Genomic DNA, 16,503 nt, shown 5'->3' with positions numbered 1-16,503 from the left:
CATGAAATAATAATAGCTCTTGGTGACTGGCTAGGTCGAAGGTTAGAACTCCACTATCTCACAAAGGAAACTGCTGTTTATTCTTTCCTTTCGTCTATTCTCATGCTCTTTTTAAAAGCCTGAGGCCAAAGAAAAACCTTTTTATAGCTGTTTTTATTTAATAACTCTGAGTCTTTAATTACTTAAATTTTGAGTCTATAAAATAATATTTATAAAATATATGTATATCATATAATACATGTATGTACTCATTTAATGGTTTTAAGAAAAGAATATTGTCATTTGCTTGGTAATCTCTTATACATGCTCTTAGACACCAATCAGTTTCTTTCAACAATGTTCTGAATTTTGTATTTGTTATTCTCTTCCTTTCCTTTAGTTTTACTATATATTTGTATATTTATACAATACACAATAATGTTTACTTTTTCTTGCCCTTCATATTATAACATAATCATTCTTTGTAAATTTCCTTAAAGCTGACTTCTTTTCCTGCTTAAATTTATGTTTCTAAGATTTATTTATGTTTCAGCATGTAGCAATAGCTTATTGCAGATAGATTCTTTACAGTCTGAGCCACTGGTAAAGAATCTGCCTGCAATGGAGAAGACCCAAGTTTGCTCCCTGGGTTGGAAGGATCCTCCTGGAGAAGGGAAAGGCAACCCGATCCAGTATTCTTGCCTAGAGAATGCCATGGACAGAGGAGCCTGGTGGGCAATAGTCCATGGGGTCACAAAGAGTTGGAAACTACTGAGTGAATAGCACACCTTCATAAAATACTTTTGGGCTTCCTTGGTGTTTCAGACCATAAAGAATCTGCCACAATACAGGAGATCTGGGTTTGATCCTTGGGTCAAGATCACCTGGAAAAAGGAACTGGCAACCCACTCCAGTATTCTTGCCTGGGAAATCTCATGGACAGAGGAGTCGGGTGGGCTACAGTCCATGAAAAGATTCGGACACGACTGAAGCAACTAACACTTACTTACTTACTAATAATTTATTTTCTCTGCTGCATACCCTTCTAGCATGAGTATATCAAAATTTATTGTAATTTTACTCCAATGGGTATTTTGTTTATTTACAATTTTCTTCTATTACAAATAATGTTGCTGTATATTCTTGAACAGTTCCCCTGACACGTGTCCATTAAGTTTCTTTAGGATATACATGTATGTGAAATTGTTGCATTATAGAAAATAATACAACAAAATAAGAATAAAATAATGCTGTATTATTTTCTAAAGTGGCTGCACTTTTTAACTTTTGGATATATGTTGGGTAAGAAATGTCAAATCACTAGAGATTTAATTTCTGTTTTCCTGATTGTTAATAAGGTTGAGTATGTTTTATGTTTATTGACTGTTAAGGTTTCTTCTTCTGTATCATGCCTCTTCAAGTCCCTTTTTTTTATGCTTGTCTTTTTCTTTTCCTCAATGATTTAAAAATAGTATATTCTACATACAATTTTTTATTTTTTATTATCATCTGTCATTTGAATTTTTATTCTCTTCATAGTAATTTTCTTAAAAGTTTTCATTTTCATTTAGCTAAAATTATTCTTTGCCTTACAAACATGTTTTCTTTAAGAAACCCATTTTTACCCCCAAATCAATTTTTTTAATATTGTTTTCTCAAATTTTACTTTTACTTTTCATATTTAGGGCTTTAATTGTGTGAAATTAATTGTTGCTTTTATGTGGGACAGAAGAGAAACTTGTTTTTTTTTCCTTATACACAGATTTACCACAGCACTATTGAATGAATAATCTATTCTTTCCTACTGATGTACAGAAATAATTCTATCATACTCAAGTTTATGTAATTACGAGTTGATTTTTAGTTCTTTGTTGTGTTCAATCAGTAATTTTCTATTCCCGAGTGCAGTAAAATGTTTTAAATACTATAAATTTATAGTAAATCTTAACATGCAGAGAAATAAATATCCCTGTTATCTTTGAGTGTCTGTATCATATTTAGCTATTTATTTTTCATATATAATATAAAATAACTAGTTAAAGTCTATACAAGGAGTTATGAATGTGATTAAAATAGTATTGACTCCTTGGGTTAATGTGAAGAAAATTAATCTGTGTGATATTGAGTCTCCCATTTATGAACACAGCGTGGTTACCATTTAGACATTGCATTTCATATTTTTAAGTATTATAGGTATAGCAGTCCTAAATGTTTATGTACATAATAGAACTTCAAAATTAATGAATCAAAAATTACTAGAACTAAATTACTAGAGCTAAAGCTAAACTAATTTTCCTAGAACTAAAATTACTAAACTAAATTATTTTAGAACTAAACTAAAAATTACTAGAACAAAATACATGAACCAAAAAGTACTAGAAATAATTAGTTTACTAGAACTAAACTAACTAAAGTCCACAGTTATAGTTGAAGATATCAATACCCCTCTCTCAAATTGATACAGCAAATTGATACAAAATATTGTTAAGGATAGAGAAGATTTGAACAACACTTTCTGGTGGCTCAGACGGCAAAGAATCCACCTGCAATGCAGGAGACCTGGGTTCGATCCCTGGGTTGGGAAGATTCCCTGGAGGAGGGCATGGCAACCCACTTCAGCATTCTTGCCTGGAGAATCTCCATGGACAGAGGAGCCTGGTGGGCTACAGTCCATGGGGTGGCAAAGAGTCAGACACAACTGAGTGACTAAGCACAGCACATCAACTAATGTGACATATTTTTCATCTTTATTGGACCATAAAACAAATGTCAATAAATTTTCAAAATATTCAAATCATTCAAATATATTTTCTGACTACAATGAAATTAAATTTAAAATAAATAATAGTAATATCTTTGGAAAATTCCTCCATATTTGAAAATTGAATAACACACATACAATGGGTCAAAATAGAAATAATTTTGAACTGAATAACAATGAAGACAATGTATCTGAATTGGTTGAGATTTCACTGAACAGTCAGTCAGTCAGTTCAGTTGCTCAGTTGTGTCAAACTCTTTGCAACCCCATGAACTACAGCATGCCAGGCCTCCCTGTCCATCACCAACTCCTGGAGTCCACCCAAACCCATGTCCATTGAGTCAGTGATGTCATCCAACCATGTCATCCTCTGTTGTCCCCTTCTCCTCCCACCATCAAACTTTCCCAGCATCAGGGTCTTTTTCAATGAGTCAACTCTTCACATGAGGTGGCCAAAGTATTGGAGTTTCAGCTTCACCATCAGTCCTTCCATGAACACCCAGGACTCTCCTTTAGGATGGACTGGTTGGATCTCCTTGCAGTCCAAGGGACTCTCAAGAGTCTTCTCCAACACCACAGTTCAAAAGCATCAATTCTTTGGCGCTCAGCTTTCTTCACAGTCCAACTCTCAAATCCATACATAACCACTGGAAAAACCATAGCCTTGACTAGACAGACCTTTGTTGGCAAAGTAATGTCTCTGCTTTTTAATATGCCATCTAGGTTGGTCATAACTTTCCTTCCAAGGAGTAAGCATCTTTTAATTTCATGGCTGCAATCACCATCTGCAGTGATTTTGGAGCCCAAAAAATAAAGTTTGACACTGTTTCCACTGTTTCCCCATCTATTTCCCATGAGGTGATGGGACCAGATGCCATGATCTTAGTTTTCTGAATGTTGAGCTTTAAGCCAACTTTTTCACTCTCCTCTTTCACTTTCATCAAGATGCTCTTTAGTTCTTCTTCACTTTCTGCCATTAGGGTGGTGTCATCTGCATATCTGAAATGACTGATATTTCTCCAGGCAATCTTGATTCCAGCTTGTGCTTCCTCCTGTCCAGCATTTCTCACGATGTACTCAGCATATAAGTTAAATAAGTAGGGTGACAATATACAGCCTTGACGTGCTCCTTTTCCTATTTGGAACCAGTCTGTTGTCCCATGTCCAGTTCTAACTGTTGCTTCCTGACCTGCATACAGGTTTCTCAAGAGGCAGGTCAGGCGGTCTGGTATTCCCATCTCCTTCAGAATTTTCCACAGTTTATTGTGATCCACACAGTCAAAGGCTTTGGCATAGTCAATAAAGCAGAAATAGATGTTTTTCTGGAACTCTCTTGCTTTTTCGGTGATCCAGCGGATATTGGCAATTTGATCTCTGGTTCCTCTGCCTTTTCTAAAACCAGCTTGAACATCTGGAAGCTCATGGTTCACATATTGCTGAAGCCTGGCTTGGAGAATTTTAAGCATTACTTTACTAGTGTGTGAGATGAGTGCAATTGTGCAGTAGTTTGAGCATTCTTTGGCATTGCCTTTCTTTGGGATTGCAATGAAAACTGACCTTTTCCAGTCCTGTGGCCACTGCTGAGTTTTCCAAATTGGCTGGCATATTGAGTGCAGCACTTTCACAGCATCATCTTTCAGGATTTGAAATAGCTCAACTGGAATTCCATCACCTCCACTAGCTTTGTTTGTAGTGATGCTTTCTAAGTCCCACTTGACTTCACATTCCAGGATGTTTGGCTCTAGGTGAGTGATCACACCATCGTGATTATCTGGGTCATGAAGATCTTTTTTGTACAGTTCTTCTTTGTATTCTTGCCACCCCTTCTTAATATCTTCTGCTTCTGTTAGGTCCATGCCATTTCTGTCCTTTATCGAACCCATGTTTGCATGAAATGTTCCCTTGCTGTCTCTAGTCTTTCCCATTCTATTGTTTTCTTCTATTTCTTTGCACTGATCACTGAGGAAGGCTTTCTTATCTCTCTGTGCTGTATTTAAGGGTAAATTTACAGCATTAAACCTAAAGCTATAAAAATTGTAGAAGAAAGAAACACAGAACTCTTGTATGCTTGACTTAGGTAAAGATTTCTGAGCCCATGCCACCAAAATTTGATACATAATATATAAAATGACAAATCAGTAAATAGGGCTTCATCCAAATTAAAAATCTGATCTTAAAGACACTGCTTAGAATGTAAAGAAAATTCATAGACTGGGAGAAAATATTTTCAAATCAGATAGCTCATAAGGGACTATATCTAGAATATATAGACTGTATCAAAACTCCAAACTTTCTGGAGATTCCTCAAAAAACCAAAAATAGAACTACTATATTAGCCAGCAATTCTCCACCTGGGCATATATTAAAGAAAATGAAGACACTAATTCAAAAAAATACATGACCTCTGTGTTTATGGCAGTATTATATATAAAAGCCAAGAAATGGCAGCAAACTAAATGTCCACCACAGATGAATGCATATAGACATGTAGCATGCACGCACATGCACATGAACACACACACACACACACACACAGATTGGAATATCATTTAGTCACAAAAAAGAGTGGAAAAGACCTTGATGCTGGGAAAGATTGAAGACAGGAGAAGGGAATGAGATGGTTGGATGGTATCATTGACTCAACGGATATGAGTTTGAGCAAACACTGGGAGATAGTGAAGGACAGGGAAGCCTGGTGTGCTGCAATTCATGGGGTCGCAAAGAGTCAGACACGTCTGAGTGACTGAACAACAACATAAAAAAGAAGGAAATTTTGCCATCTGCAGCAACATGGATGGACCTGGAGGGTAGTATGCTTAGTAAAATAAGTTAGATAGAGTAATTCAAATACTGTAATCACTTATACACAGAAACTAAAAAGTAAAACAAATGAATGAATGTAACAGAACAGAGACTGACTCACAGATATAGGGGATAAATTAGCGGCTACCCGCAAGGTAGGGACTTAACAAGTACAGACTGTAAGGTGTGCTCACTCACTCAGTCATGTTCAATTCTTTGAGACCTTGTGGACTGTACTCTGCCAGGCTCTTCTGTCCAGGGGATTTTCCCGGCAAGAATACTGGAGTGTATTGCCATTTCCTTTGCCAGGGATCTTCCCAACCCATGAACTGAATCCTCAGCTCCTGCATTGCAGGCAGATTCTTAAACACTGAACCAACAGGGAAACACAAGCTACTATGTATAAAATAAGTAAGATATAAGAATATATTGTACAGCAAAAAGAATACAGCCTCTATTTATAATAACTTTAAAGAGTATAATCTATAAAATATTAAATCACTGCTTTGTATACCTGAAACTAATATTATATTGTAAATCAACTATACTTTAATAAAAACCAAAAAACAGCTCCAAAAATATGGACAAAAATTTAAATAGATACTTCAAAGAACATACAGATGAGAAATACAAGGAAACATCATAATCAGTGGTTATATTCCTACACACATTTTAAAATAGCTAATGTGAGGTCTGACCATGTTGATCCTTGGCAAGATTCCCAAGCATCTGGGATATTCATAACTTTACTGCTTGAAGTAACAATTACTGAAAAAATATGTTAATATCTATCATTCTAATCAGGATTTTTTTATGTGTTTTTCTGTTTTATACAATATTATGTTATTTGGTACATTTACATTTAAATTTCTTATGTAATGTTATATTTTTCTTTTCTAATGAATCTTATCTGAAGGCCTATTTTATCTGATATTAATTGCTATATCAGCTTTTAAAAATTGGTGTTTGCAAAAAAAGAAAACTACAGGCCAATATCACTGATGAACATAGATGCAAAAATCCTTAACAAAATTCTAGCAAACAGAATCCAACAACATATTAAAAAAATCATACACCACGACCAAGTGGGCTTTATCCCAGGAATGCAAGGATTCTTTAATATCCGCAAATCAATCAATGTAATACACCACATTAACAAATTGAAAGATAAAAACCATATGATTATCTCAATAGATGCAGAGAAAGCCTTTGACAAAATTCAACACCCATTCATGATTAAAACTCTCCAGAAAGCAGGAATAGAAGGAACATACCTCAACATAATAAAAGCTATATATGACAAACCCACAGCAAGTATCACCCTCAATGGTGAAAAATTGAAAGCATTTCCCCTGAAATCAGGAACAAGACAAGGGTGCCCACTCTCACCACTACTATTCAACATAGTGTTGGAAGTTTTGGCCAAAGCAATCAGAGCAGAAAAAGAAGTAAAAGGAATCCAGATAGGAAAAGAAGAAGTGAAACTCTCACTGTTTGCAGACGACATGATCCTCTACATAGAAAACCCTAAAGACTCTTCCAGAAAATTACTAGAGCTAATCAATGAATATAGTAAAGTTGCAGGATATGAAAGTAACACACAAAAATCCCTTGCATTCCTATATACTAACAATGAAAAAACAGAAAGAGAAATTAAGGAAACAATACCATTCACCATTGCAACAAAAAGAATAAAATACTTAGGAATATATCTACCTAAAGAAACAAAAGACCTATACATAGAAAACTATAAAACACTGATGAAAGAAATCAAAGAGGACACAAACAGATGGAGAAACATACCATGCTCATGGATTGGAAGAATCAATATTGTCAAAATGGCTATTCTACCCAAAGCAATCTATAGATTCAATGCAATCCCTATCAAGCTACCAACGGTATTTTTCACAGAACTAGAACAAATAATTTCACAATTTGTATGGAAATACAAAAAACCTCGAATAGCCAAAGTAATCTTGAGAAAGAAGAATGGAACTGGAGGAATCAACCTGCCTGACTTCAGACTCTACTACAAAGCCACAGTCATCAAGACAGTATGGTACTGGCACAAAGACAGAAATATAGATCAATGGAACAGAATAGAAAGCCCAGAGATAAATCCACGAACCTATGGACACCTTATCTTTGACAAAGGAGGCAAGGATACACAATGGAAAAAAGACAACCTCTTTAACAAGTGGTGCTGGGAAAGCTGGTCAACCACTTGTAAAAGAATGAAACTAGAACACTTTCTAACACCATACACAAAAATAAACTCAAAATGGATTAAAGAGCTAAATGTAAGACCAGAAACTATAAAACTCCTAGAGGAGAACATAGGCAAAACACTCTCCAACATAAATCACAGCAAGATCCTCTATGACCCACCTCCTAGAATATTGGAAATAAAAGCAAAACTAAACAAATGGGACCTAATGAAACTTAAAAGCTTTTGCACTGCAAAGGAAACTATAAGTAAGGTGAAAAGACAGCCCTCAGATTGGGAGAAAATAATAGCAAATGAAACAGAAAAAGGATTAATCTCAAAAATATACAAGCAACTCTTGAAGCTCAATTCCAGAAAAATAAATGACCCAATCAAAAAATGGGCCAAAGAACTAAACAGACATTTCTCCAAAGAAGACATACAGATGGCTAACAAACACATGAAAAGATGCTCAACATCACTCATTATCAGAGAAATGCAAATCAAAACCACAATGAGGTACCATTACACGCCAGTCAGGATGGCTGCTATCCAAAAGTCTACAAGCAATAAATGCTGGAGAGGGTGTGGAGAAAAGGGAACCCTCTTACACTGTTGGTGGGAATGCAAACTAGTACAGCCGCTATGGAAAACAGTGTGGAGATTTCTTAAAAAACTGGAAATAGAACTGCCATATGAACCAGCAATCCCACTTCTGGGCATACACACTGAGGAAACCAGATCTGAAAGAGACACGTGCACCCCAGTGTTCATCGCAGCACTGTTTATAATAGCCAGGACATGGAAGCAACCTAGATGCCCATCAGCAGATGAATGGATAAAGAAGCTGTGCTACATATACACCATGGAATATTACTCAGCCGTTAAAAAGAATTCATTTGAATCAGTCGTAATGAAATGGATGAAACTGGAGCCCATTATACAGAGTGAAGTAAGCCAGAAAGATAAAGAACATTACAGCATACTAACACATATATATGGAATTTAGAAAGATGGTAACGACAACCGTATATGCAAAACAGAAAAAGAGACACAGAAGTACAGAACAGACTTTTGAACTCTGTGGGAGAAGGTGAGGGTGGGATGTTGGGAAAGAACAGCATGTATATTATCTATGGTGAAACAGGTCACCAGCCCAGGTTGGATGCATGAGACAAGTGCTCGAACCTGGTGCACTGGGAAGACCCAGAGGAATCGGGTGGAGAGGGAGGGGGGAGGGGGGATAGGGATGGGGAATACGTGTAAATCTATTGCTGATTCATGTCAATGTATGACAAAACCGACTGAAAAAAATAAATAAATAAATTAAAAAAAAAATAAATAAATAAAAAATAAAAATTGGTGTTTGCTTTGTATTTGTAAACTTTTTCTTTGAGCATGTATATATTCTAGATTTGGGATGTACTTCTTGTAGATAAAATAAAGCAGAATTTTAAAATATGACTATAAAATTCTCATCTTTTTATGTTAACATTTAATCAACTTTCGGTTTTGGTAATCAATGATTTTAACTTCTAACATCTTATTTTACATTTTTCATTGTTCTGTTTCTATATTGTTTCTCCATTCTTGCCTTAAAATGAATTTATATTTTTCTCCTATCAGTTACTTTTCTATACTAGATTTTAAGTTATACATTCATATTTTCCATGATTAGTTTAGAAAATTTTAGCATGTAGAATTAGCTTATTGAAATTGGCATATGATAAATATTTTCATTCTGATTTCAAACAGTACGAGTTTTATAGGACACTTTTAAGTGGCCCAGATGGTAAGGAAACTGCCTTCAATGCAGGAGACCTGCGTTCCATCCCTGGGTCAAGAAGATCGCCTAGAGAAAGGAGTGGCAACCCATTCTAATATTCTTTTTTTTTTTTTTTTATTCCTGGAAGCTGTAAATACATCACATGGCAAAGAGGGATTAAGTCTTCAGATGGAGTTAAGGTTGGTTATTTCATATCAGATGGTTTTTCATACTTTTTGTCATACCATGAACCAGACTATTTTAGATTTGGAAAAAATAATTACCTCTCCAATTGGTTTCAAAATGTTTTGAGGGTCACAGAAGGAAGACTTGATAGACTTTTATTTTAGGATTGGGACTGGGGCAAAGGTTCCTGTGTGCTGGCCTGGATTTCTGTGATTTGAACTTGCTGGTGCCAAAGGAAGGAACAAATGGGCTTTCTTATCATCTTGTCCAGTTTTGGGACATACGGGGAAAAGAGACTGGTGGGGCTTTAAAGTAGTGGGCAGTCAAGCATCAAAAATAGTCAAACTCTGTGTTACAATTTATTCCTGATATTTGACTGATGACTAAAATATGCCGTTTCATTTAATTGAATTTGACCTCCACTAAGTAAGACATTAAGAAGCTTTATGAGGCCTGTAGCCTGAAACTGGTAACAGTGTTGGAAGTTATGTTGAATACTTTGTTCAAGAGCCCAGGATTGTATATTCTAAGAATTGAAATGGGTGTCTGGGTCACTGTCAATCATGCTTGGAATCTCTGGAGGGGATAAGTGATATCTTAGTGAGGCCTTGTACTATGGTCTTAGCACAGGCAGGGACATTTATGACCTTGATCTATATTTTGCATGTATGTGAAATAAGAGATACCTAAAGTCCTTTCTTCCAAAGGCAAATCTTGAATAAGGAATTGTTGCTGTTGTCGACTGGATGAGACTCAGAAGTTGGTAAAATTGTACAAATGAGGCAGACTGTTGGCCAGGGTATCCTATGTTAAGATGGCTGACTGACATTCAGCTGGTTTTGCTGACTCTTGGTTCCTTTCTGGATGTAGAACATGAAGTTAAAGGATAAAAAGCAGCACCTCTCCCACAATCTCGATCTCATGTGCGGTGGCTCTTCTATCCCTCTTATGTAAACTCCCTTTGGTGCTCACTTTTGATACCAAAGAGCTCCTTGGAAGTCTAAAGGGTGAAGAAGAAGTTGACTTCTTCTGTCATTGTGTCATTTGGCAAGGGATTGAGGACAGGACAATACTTTCTCCTCCCACCCTCTCTCTCACTCTTAAAGGTGTGATAAACCTTCCTTCTTGTAGAAGGAAGACTTCTATGTCTCTGCTGAGTTCATGGGGTACTTGTTTCCATGGCCCAGTGCATTATGGGCAGCTGGGTATGAAGCTTCCTGAGGTCCTGAAAGCTGCCATAGACTCAGGTCCTGAAGAGCCTCTGCTTTCAGGAGAACTCAGCGTGCAGCCACTTTAATGGATATGATATATTGCCAGTAACGGCAATTTCTTGTACCAGAAGCCAGTGGGCAACTTATGAGCATCATGGTTGGAATAGGGACTCTAAGAAGAATGAAAGGAGGATGCTAGAGCCCCTAGAATGAAGGAGTCTTTGGGGTACACTAATGGAAGTGTCTATTATATTGTAATTTGGACAGATCCTAGAGCCTTTTGTTGTAGGATGTTCTATTTATAGTGAGCTGATTTGTGTGTAACAGTAAGATCTGTAAATGAGGAATATGTTGTCTCCAGAACCCCAAGCATAAAAGATCTTAACTTTGCTTTAACATCATGGGTACTGAGAAGGTCCATAGCTATTTCTTGATAGTGTCAGAGGTGGAGCAGCTCTAAATTTATCAAATAATTTTCAGAAATTTAACTAAAGTTGGGAGGACTTGTAATATGTATGGAACAATGGCCCATGTTATTTTTTGTGAACTCCTTGGTGAGTATTTATATGTTCTGAATTAATGTATCAAATGAATCTCCTTGGAGAAGGATGTTATCAGTGTGATGACATAACCTGTATTCCTGGAGAAAGTTGGATACAGCTAAGATTGTACCTGCAAAGATTATGTACAATCACAAGGATGTTGAGGTAGCCCATGAGTAACCAGATAAGATACAGTATTGTGTCCCTTAGAAGATGAAAGCAAATTGCATTTGAGGGGTTATTGAAGTAGACACTGGAAATGTTAGCCAAATATTACTGCAAATTATTTGCCACTTGCTGGTTGGATGGGGTCAGTACTTTTGATAATACTGGGTATGAGGGATGCTTAATTGGTGTGACTACAGCATTAACGTTACATTAATCCACTATGAGGTGCCATTCACTCTGCAGGTTTAAAAGCAGGGCTGTTAATAGGGAAACAGTGGCAATACTCACCCCTTCTCTAAGTAGGTTTTTTGTAATGGGTTTCAATCCTTGAAGCCCCTATTTTAATTTATATTGGGCTGTATGAACTATTTTATCTTGGGGAAAGGTCCTTAGGGTCTCATTTTATCAAGCCAATTTTAAGTGCCAAAGACTTAATTTAATTTTAATTTATTGCTCATTGATTCAGAGCAGCCATGACCACTATGGGATACTTTAGAAAATTGGGCACAATGACTATAGGGAATAGAGGCAAAGTAGTTCTAGTGGCTAAGGTAAGGCATACCTGTTTATCCTCTATTTTATGTTCAGTAACTCCCATAATATTGTAGGGGTACCTTGTTTAAATTTAGTGGGGTCTCTAGGAATAACTTTAATTTCAGTCTCCATAATGATGAAGGCCACAAAGTTTTGCCAATTGATTAATTTCAGCAGATATTAAAGTTAATTTAGAACCTGTTATGGGGCAAAATGCAAATTGGCACCCTTTTATCTTTTTCATGCATAAATCCTTTTAGTGAAATTGGGGTTTTCAATTGGGACAGATTTTGAACCTCTGTTTTCATTTTTTTCACCCTATATTCAGGTTTTTTATCTTGCCTTTTTTGATGGCTACTAGTTGTATATATTTCAGCAAGGAGAGGGGTGTCCTCTCTACACTTCTCATATTTCCAGAGAGCCCATGGGGTCACAAAGAGTTGGACATGACTGAGCAACTGAATTGAACTTCCAGAGAGCCTCAAATCAATATTGTTCGAGTTAGGAAACTTCACCAATGTTAAGTCAGTGGCTGTTCCACAGGGATGCTGTGCTCCTTATATCCCTGAGGATCAGGATCTTTATTGAGACAGAAGCATAACTAGTAGGCAGTAACAGTGGTATGCTGTAAGATCCTAGTGAGCCATGTTGGGCTTCCCAGGTGATGCCTGGGAAGAATCCACCTGCCAATGCAGGTGATGCAGATTTGATCCCTGGGTTGGGAAGATTCCTTGGAGTAGGAAATGGCAACCCATTCCAGTATTCTTGCCTGGAAAATCCCTTGGACAGAGGAGCCTGGTAGGCTAAGTTCATGGGATTGCAAAGAGTTGGACATGACTAAGTGACTGAGGACACCACAGCACAGTGAGGCATTTACTTTTAGTAGTATAACCTCAGCATGCTACACTGTAATTGTTCTTCTACATGAGCCATCGTCCAGTGGGCTTACATAGTGCACAGGGCATCAGTCTTTCCCCTGAACATTCTATAGGAAGAAAGTGAAGTCGCTCAGTTGTTTCCAGCTCTTTGTGACCCCATGAACTGTAGCCTACCAGGCTCCTTAGTCCATGAGATTTTCCAGGCAAGAAAACTGGAGTGGGTTGCCATTTCCTTCTCCAGGAGATCTTCCTGACCCAGGAATTGAACCCAGGTCTCCCACATTGTAGGCAGACGCTTTACCATCTGAGCCACCAGGGAAGTCTGAACATTCTATAGAAAGGGACAAATGCCTGGTTGATGAGCTTCCCTGGTGGGGCAGCAGTAAAGAATCCATCTGTTGATGCAGGTTCGATTCCTGGGATGAGATTCCTGGGTTGGTCCTGTCTCTAAGCAAAAACTTCCAAATTAGGTTTGTATAGTGCATTGAGAGTTTGTGTCTTCCCAAAATTCATGTGTTAAAGCCCCAACCCTCATTTGTGACTATATTTAGAAATAAGGCATTTATAGGAGCTAATTAAGATTAAATGAGGTCATGAAGGTGGAGCCCTGATCCCAAAGATTGGTGTCCTTATAAAGAGCTACTGCAGAGCTTACTTTCTCTCTCTCTCTCTCCTCAAGCGAGGACGCAGTGAAAAGATAGCCATCTGCAGTCCAGGAACCAAATTGGCTGGCACATTGATCTTGGACTTCCCATACTCCAGAACTGTGAAAAATAAATTTCTGTTGCTTAAGTCTGTGGCATTTTGTTATGGCAGCTTGATCTAACTGAGCCAATTGGTTAAATCTAAACAGAGGCTTAGTAGGATTTTATAAGTGCAGCGCAAACCAGCACAGCTTCAAGCATAAACTTGCCAGCATCGCTATAAGCAATATAAACACTCACCCCAGATTTAGTTCAGATGTTGAGACTGATGATGCCACATATGCCCCCAAGAAGATGTGAATCAGTTTATCACTTACATGATGAGACTTTCTGAAGAGAGCAGAGTACGCTCTGAGGATGATCTAAAAATGTCCCAAAGGAGCAGAGAAAAAAAAGACTGACTAGGCTTTTATTGTGAATAAGGGCTGGAGCTGCATAGTTTGAACTTCATGCTGATACCAAAGGAGAGCATTATCTGGGCTTTCTTAGCTTACACAGATGTGGGACTTGAAAGCCGTTAACAGACAAACATAAAGAAGAGAGTCAGACTCTTTCTTACTGATGTTTTAATCATCTAATTCTTGCCTTATTTTCTCTTTCTGCTGGTTTGAGCTTTGTTTTTATTTCTCTTGCTTGGGGTTCATGGAGCTTCTAAGGTCTGTATATTTGATGTTTTTGTCAGTTCAGGACCGTCTTGGCCATTATGTCTTCCAGTATTGCTGCTGCCTCATTCTCTCCTCTCATTCTGAAACTCAGTATTGTCACACATTAGACTCTTCACATCTTCTAACCTCCCTTTCACATTTCTAATCATGTTATCCATGCATCGCCCATACTATCTGATGATCACTATTCAAACTCAGTTATATCTACTTTCCTGTAAATATATTGATTTTTTAATGTAACAAATATAGTTTCCTTTTGTAGAAATTTTATTACTTTAAACCTAATTAGTCACCTTTCAAAGTTTCATTGCCAATCTTTGCCTTTCAATACCTTTCATTTATTTAGACTCTGATAATTATAGTATCAGAACTCTTTCTAGGTATTTTGCAATGTGACTTTATCACCTGTCTCTCACTCATAGTACTTTGTCTTCTTTCCACGTTTGACTGTGAACTTATATGTTTTGGAAGTTTATCTGTGAAAATCTTTTGAGTTCTAGGAGGAAAATGGGGTTTCTCTAGAGTACACTAGAATTTGCTTCTTCCAGGAACCTGGGGTATTAATCTAGGGTTACTATATTAAATTCTTCACATGAAATTTTTTTGGTTCATGTAGTATGAATTTTTGTGCCAAATCCACTTTGAGGAAATGTTTTGGGGTTAGGAATTCTCAAATAAGATATTTTCCCCTGACTATTTAGTATCAAAATTCAAGGCAAACAACTTTTCTTACAGTATTCTTGAGTAAGGATTGATTTATTTTAACTTCACTCCTGTAATGAAGTAGCAGACCCACAGGCTTTGTTTACTGTTCTCAAGGCTCCCAGTGGCCTTAAAGATTACAGTTTAAGTTCATCTCATTCATCAAATGACCTCAAGACAAAAGTTGAATAAAGTACTCAGAAAGTTATCTTGGTTATGTTGACTGGAAAAAAGAAAGCATAATATGAGAGATGTGAGTTGTTTATAGTCCTTGGGGCAAGAGACATCCTTGGGGCAAGTCTCTTGGGGCAAGAGAAGGATTATAGCCCAGGAGAGAAAATCTCAGATAACTCTAAGGTACTGATTCCAAAGAGGCAAGGAGAAAAGCAGTATTATATGTTAGTGAAGGGGGCATACCTGGAGTCAAGGACACATTTTCACAGAGGCTTGCTGCTAGTCATGAAGAACAGATATCATCATTAATGATTTTAATGTTTTTCTAGATATGAGAGGATGCAAGAATTTGGGTTCATAAAATCTTCTCCTGAAAATATCTATCTGAAAGATCTGTTCTGCCAGTTTTTCCCAGAGCACAGAGTGCCTCATTCCTGATCTCTACCCTGAACTCCTTTCAGGGTACATTGAAGATCAGTGAATGCAGTGGCTAGTGAGTTAATCCTTATAGAGACAGATGGCAGGTGCCATTTTTAGTTGGCAGTTCCTTCCTTTGCTTCATTTTTGGTACAATTGTACTTAATGCTCTTTTAAGTTTATTTAAGTGAATTTAAGTGAATTTTAAGTGAATTTTTTGATGTTCAGTTGTTTTGAGTGGAATCATCAGTCACTATGCTTCATTTACTTTGCATTTTTATGAGTATTGTTATTATTATTTGCAGTTCTCATAAACAACATCAAGAAGCCGTTTTGAGTGAATGAGCTTTTTATTTTATTTATTTTTTTTTGTGAATGAACTTTTTAAAACCCTGGCTATGTTAATTTGGGCCTTCTTTTTGCTTATAAACTATTCTTTAGGAGGGAGAAGATCTGGTTCTAAGTGTCTGGGAAATGATTCTTACAGAATGCACATGTGGTAGTTAGTTTTTGTTATTTTTAAAAATTCACTTTAACAGTTGATTTTAGACATATTCTACTACATTCTACTACATTAAAAAGTGATGATTGTTTCTTTAAAAATGAAGTACTCTTCACCTTCAGTATTTCATATTTATGGAATTGTTTTTGTTTGAGATGTAAATGGATAATAGGATGTTCTTCTCCTTATCACAGAAGATGCAGTGATATAGAAACTTAATCTCATAGAGTCTATGTACATGTAAAAAAATATATCATATATGGAGGCTATTATGTTGAGAAAAAGCAATAAATATGCCCTCTCCTCT

The sequence above is a fragment of the Cervus elaphus genome, chromosome 20, assembly GCF_910594005.1.
Source record: "Cervus elaphus chromosome 20, mCerEla1.1, whole genome shotgun sequence".
NCBI classification, from domain to species: Eukaryota; Metazoa; Chordata; class Mammalia; order Artiodactyla; family Cervidae; genus Cervus; species Cervus elaphus.
The sequence above is the reverse complement of the archived record's forward strand: the minus strand, read 5'-3'. Positions refer to the sequence as shown.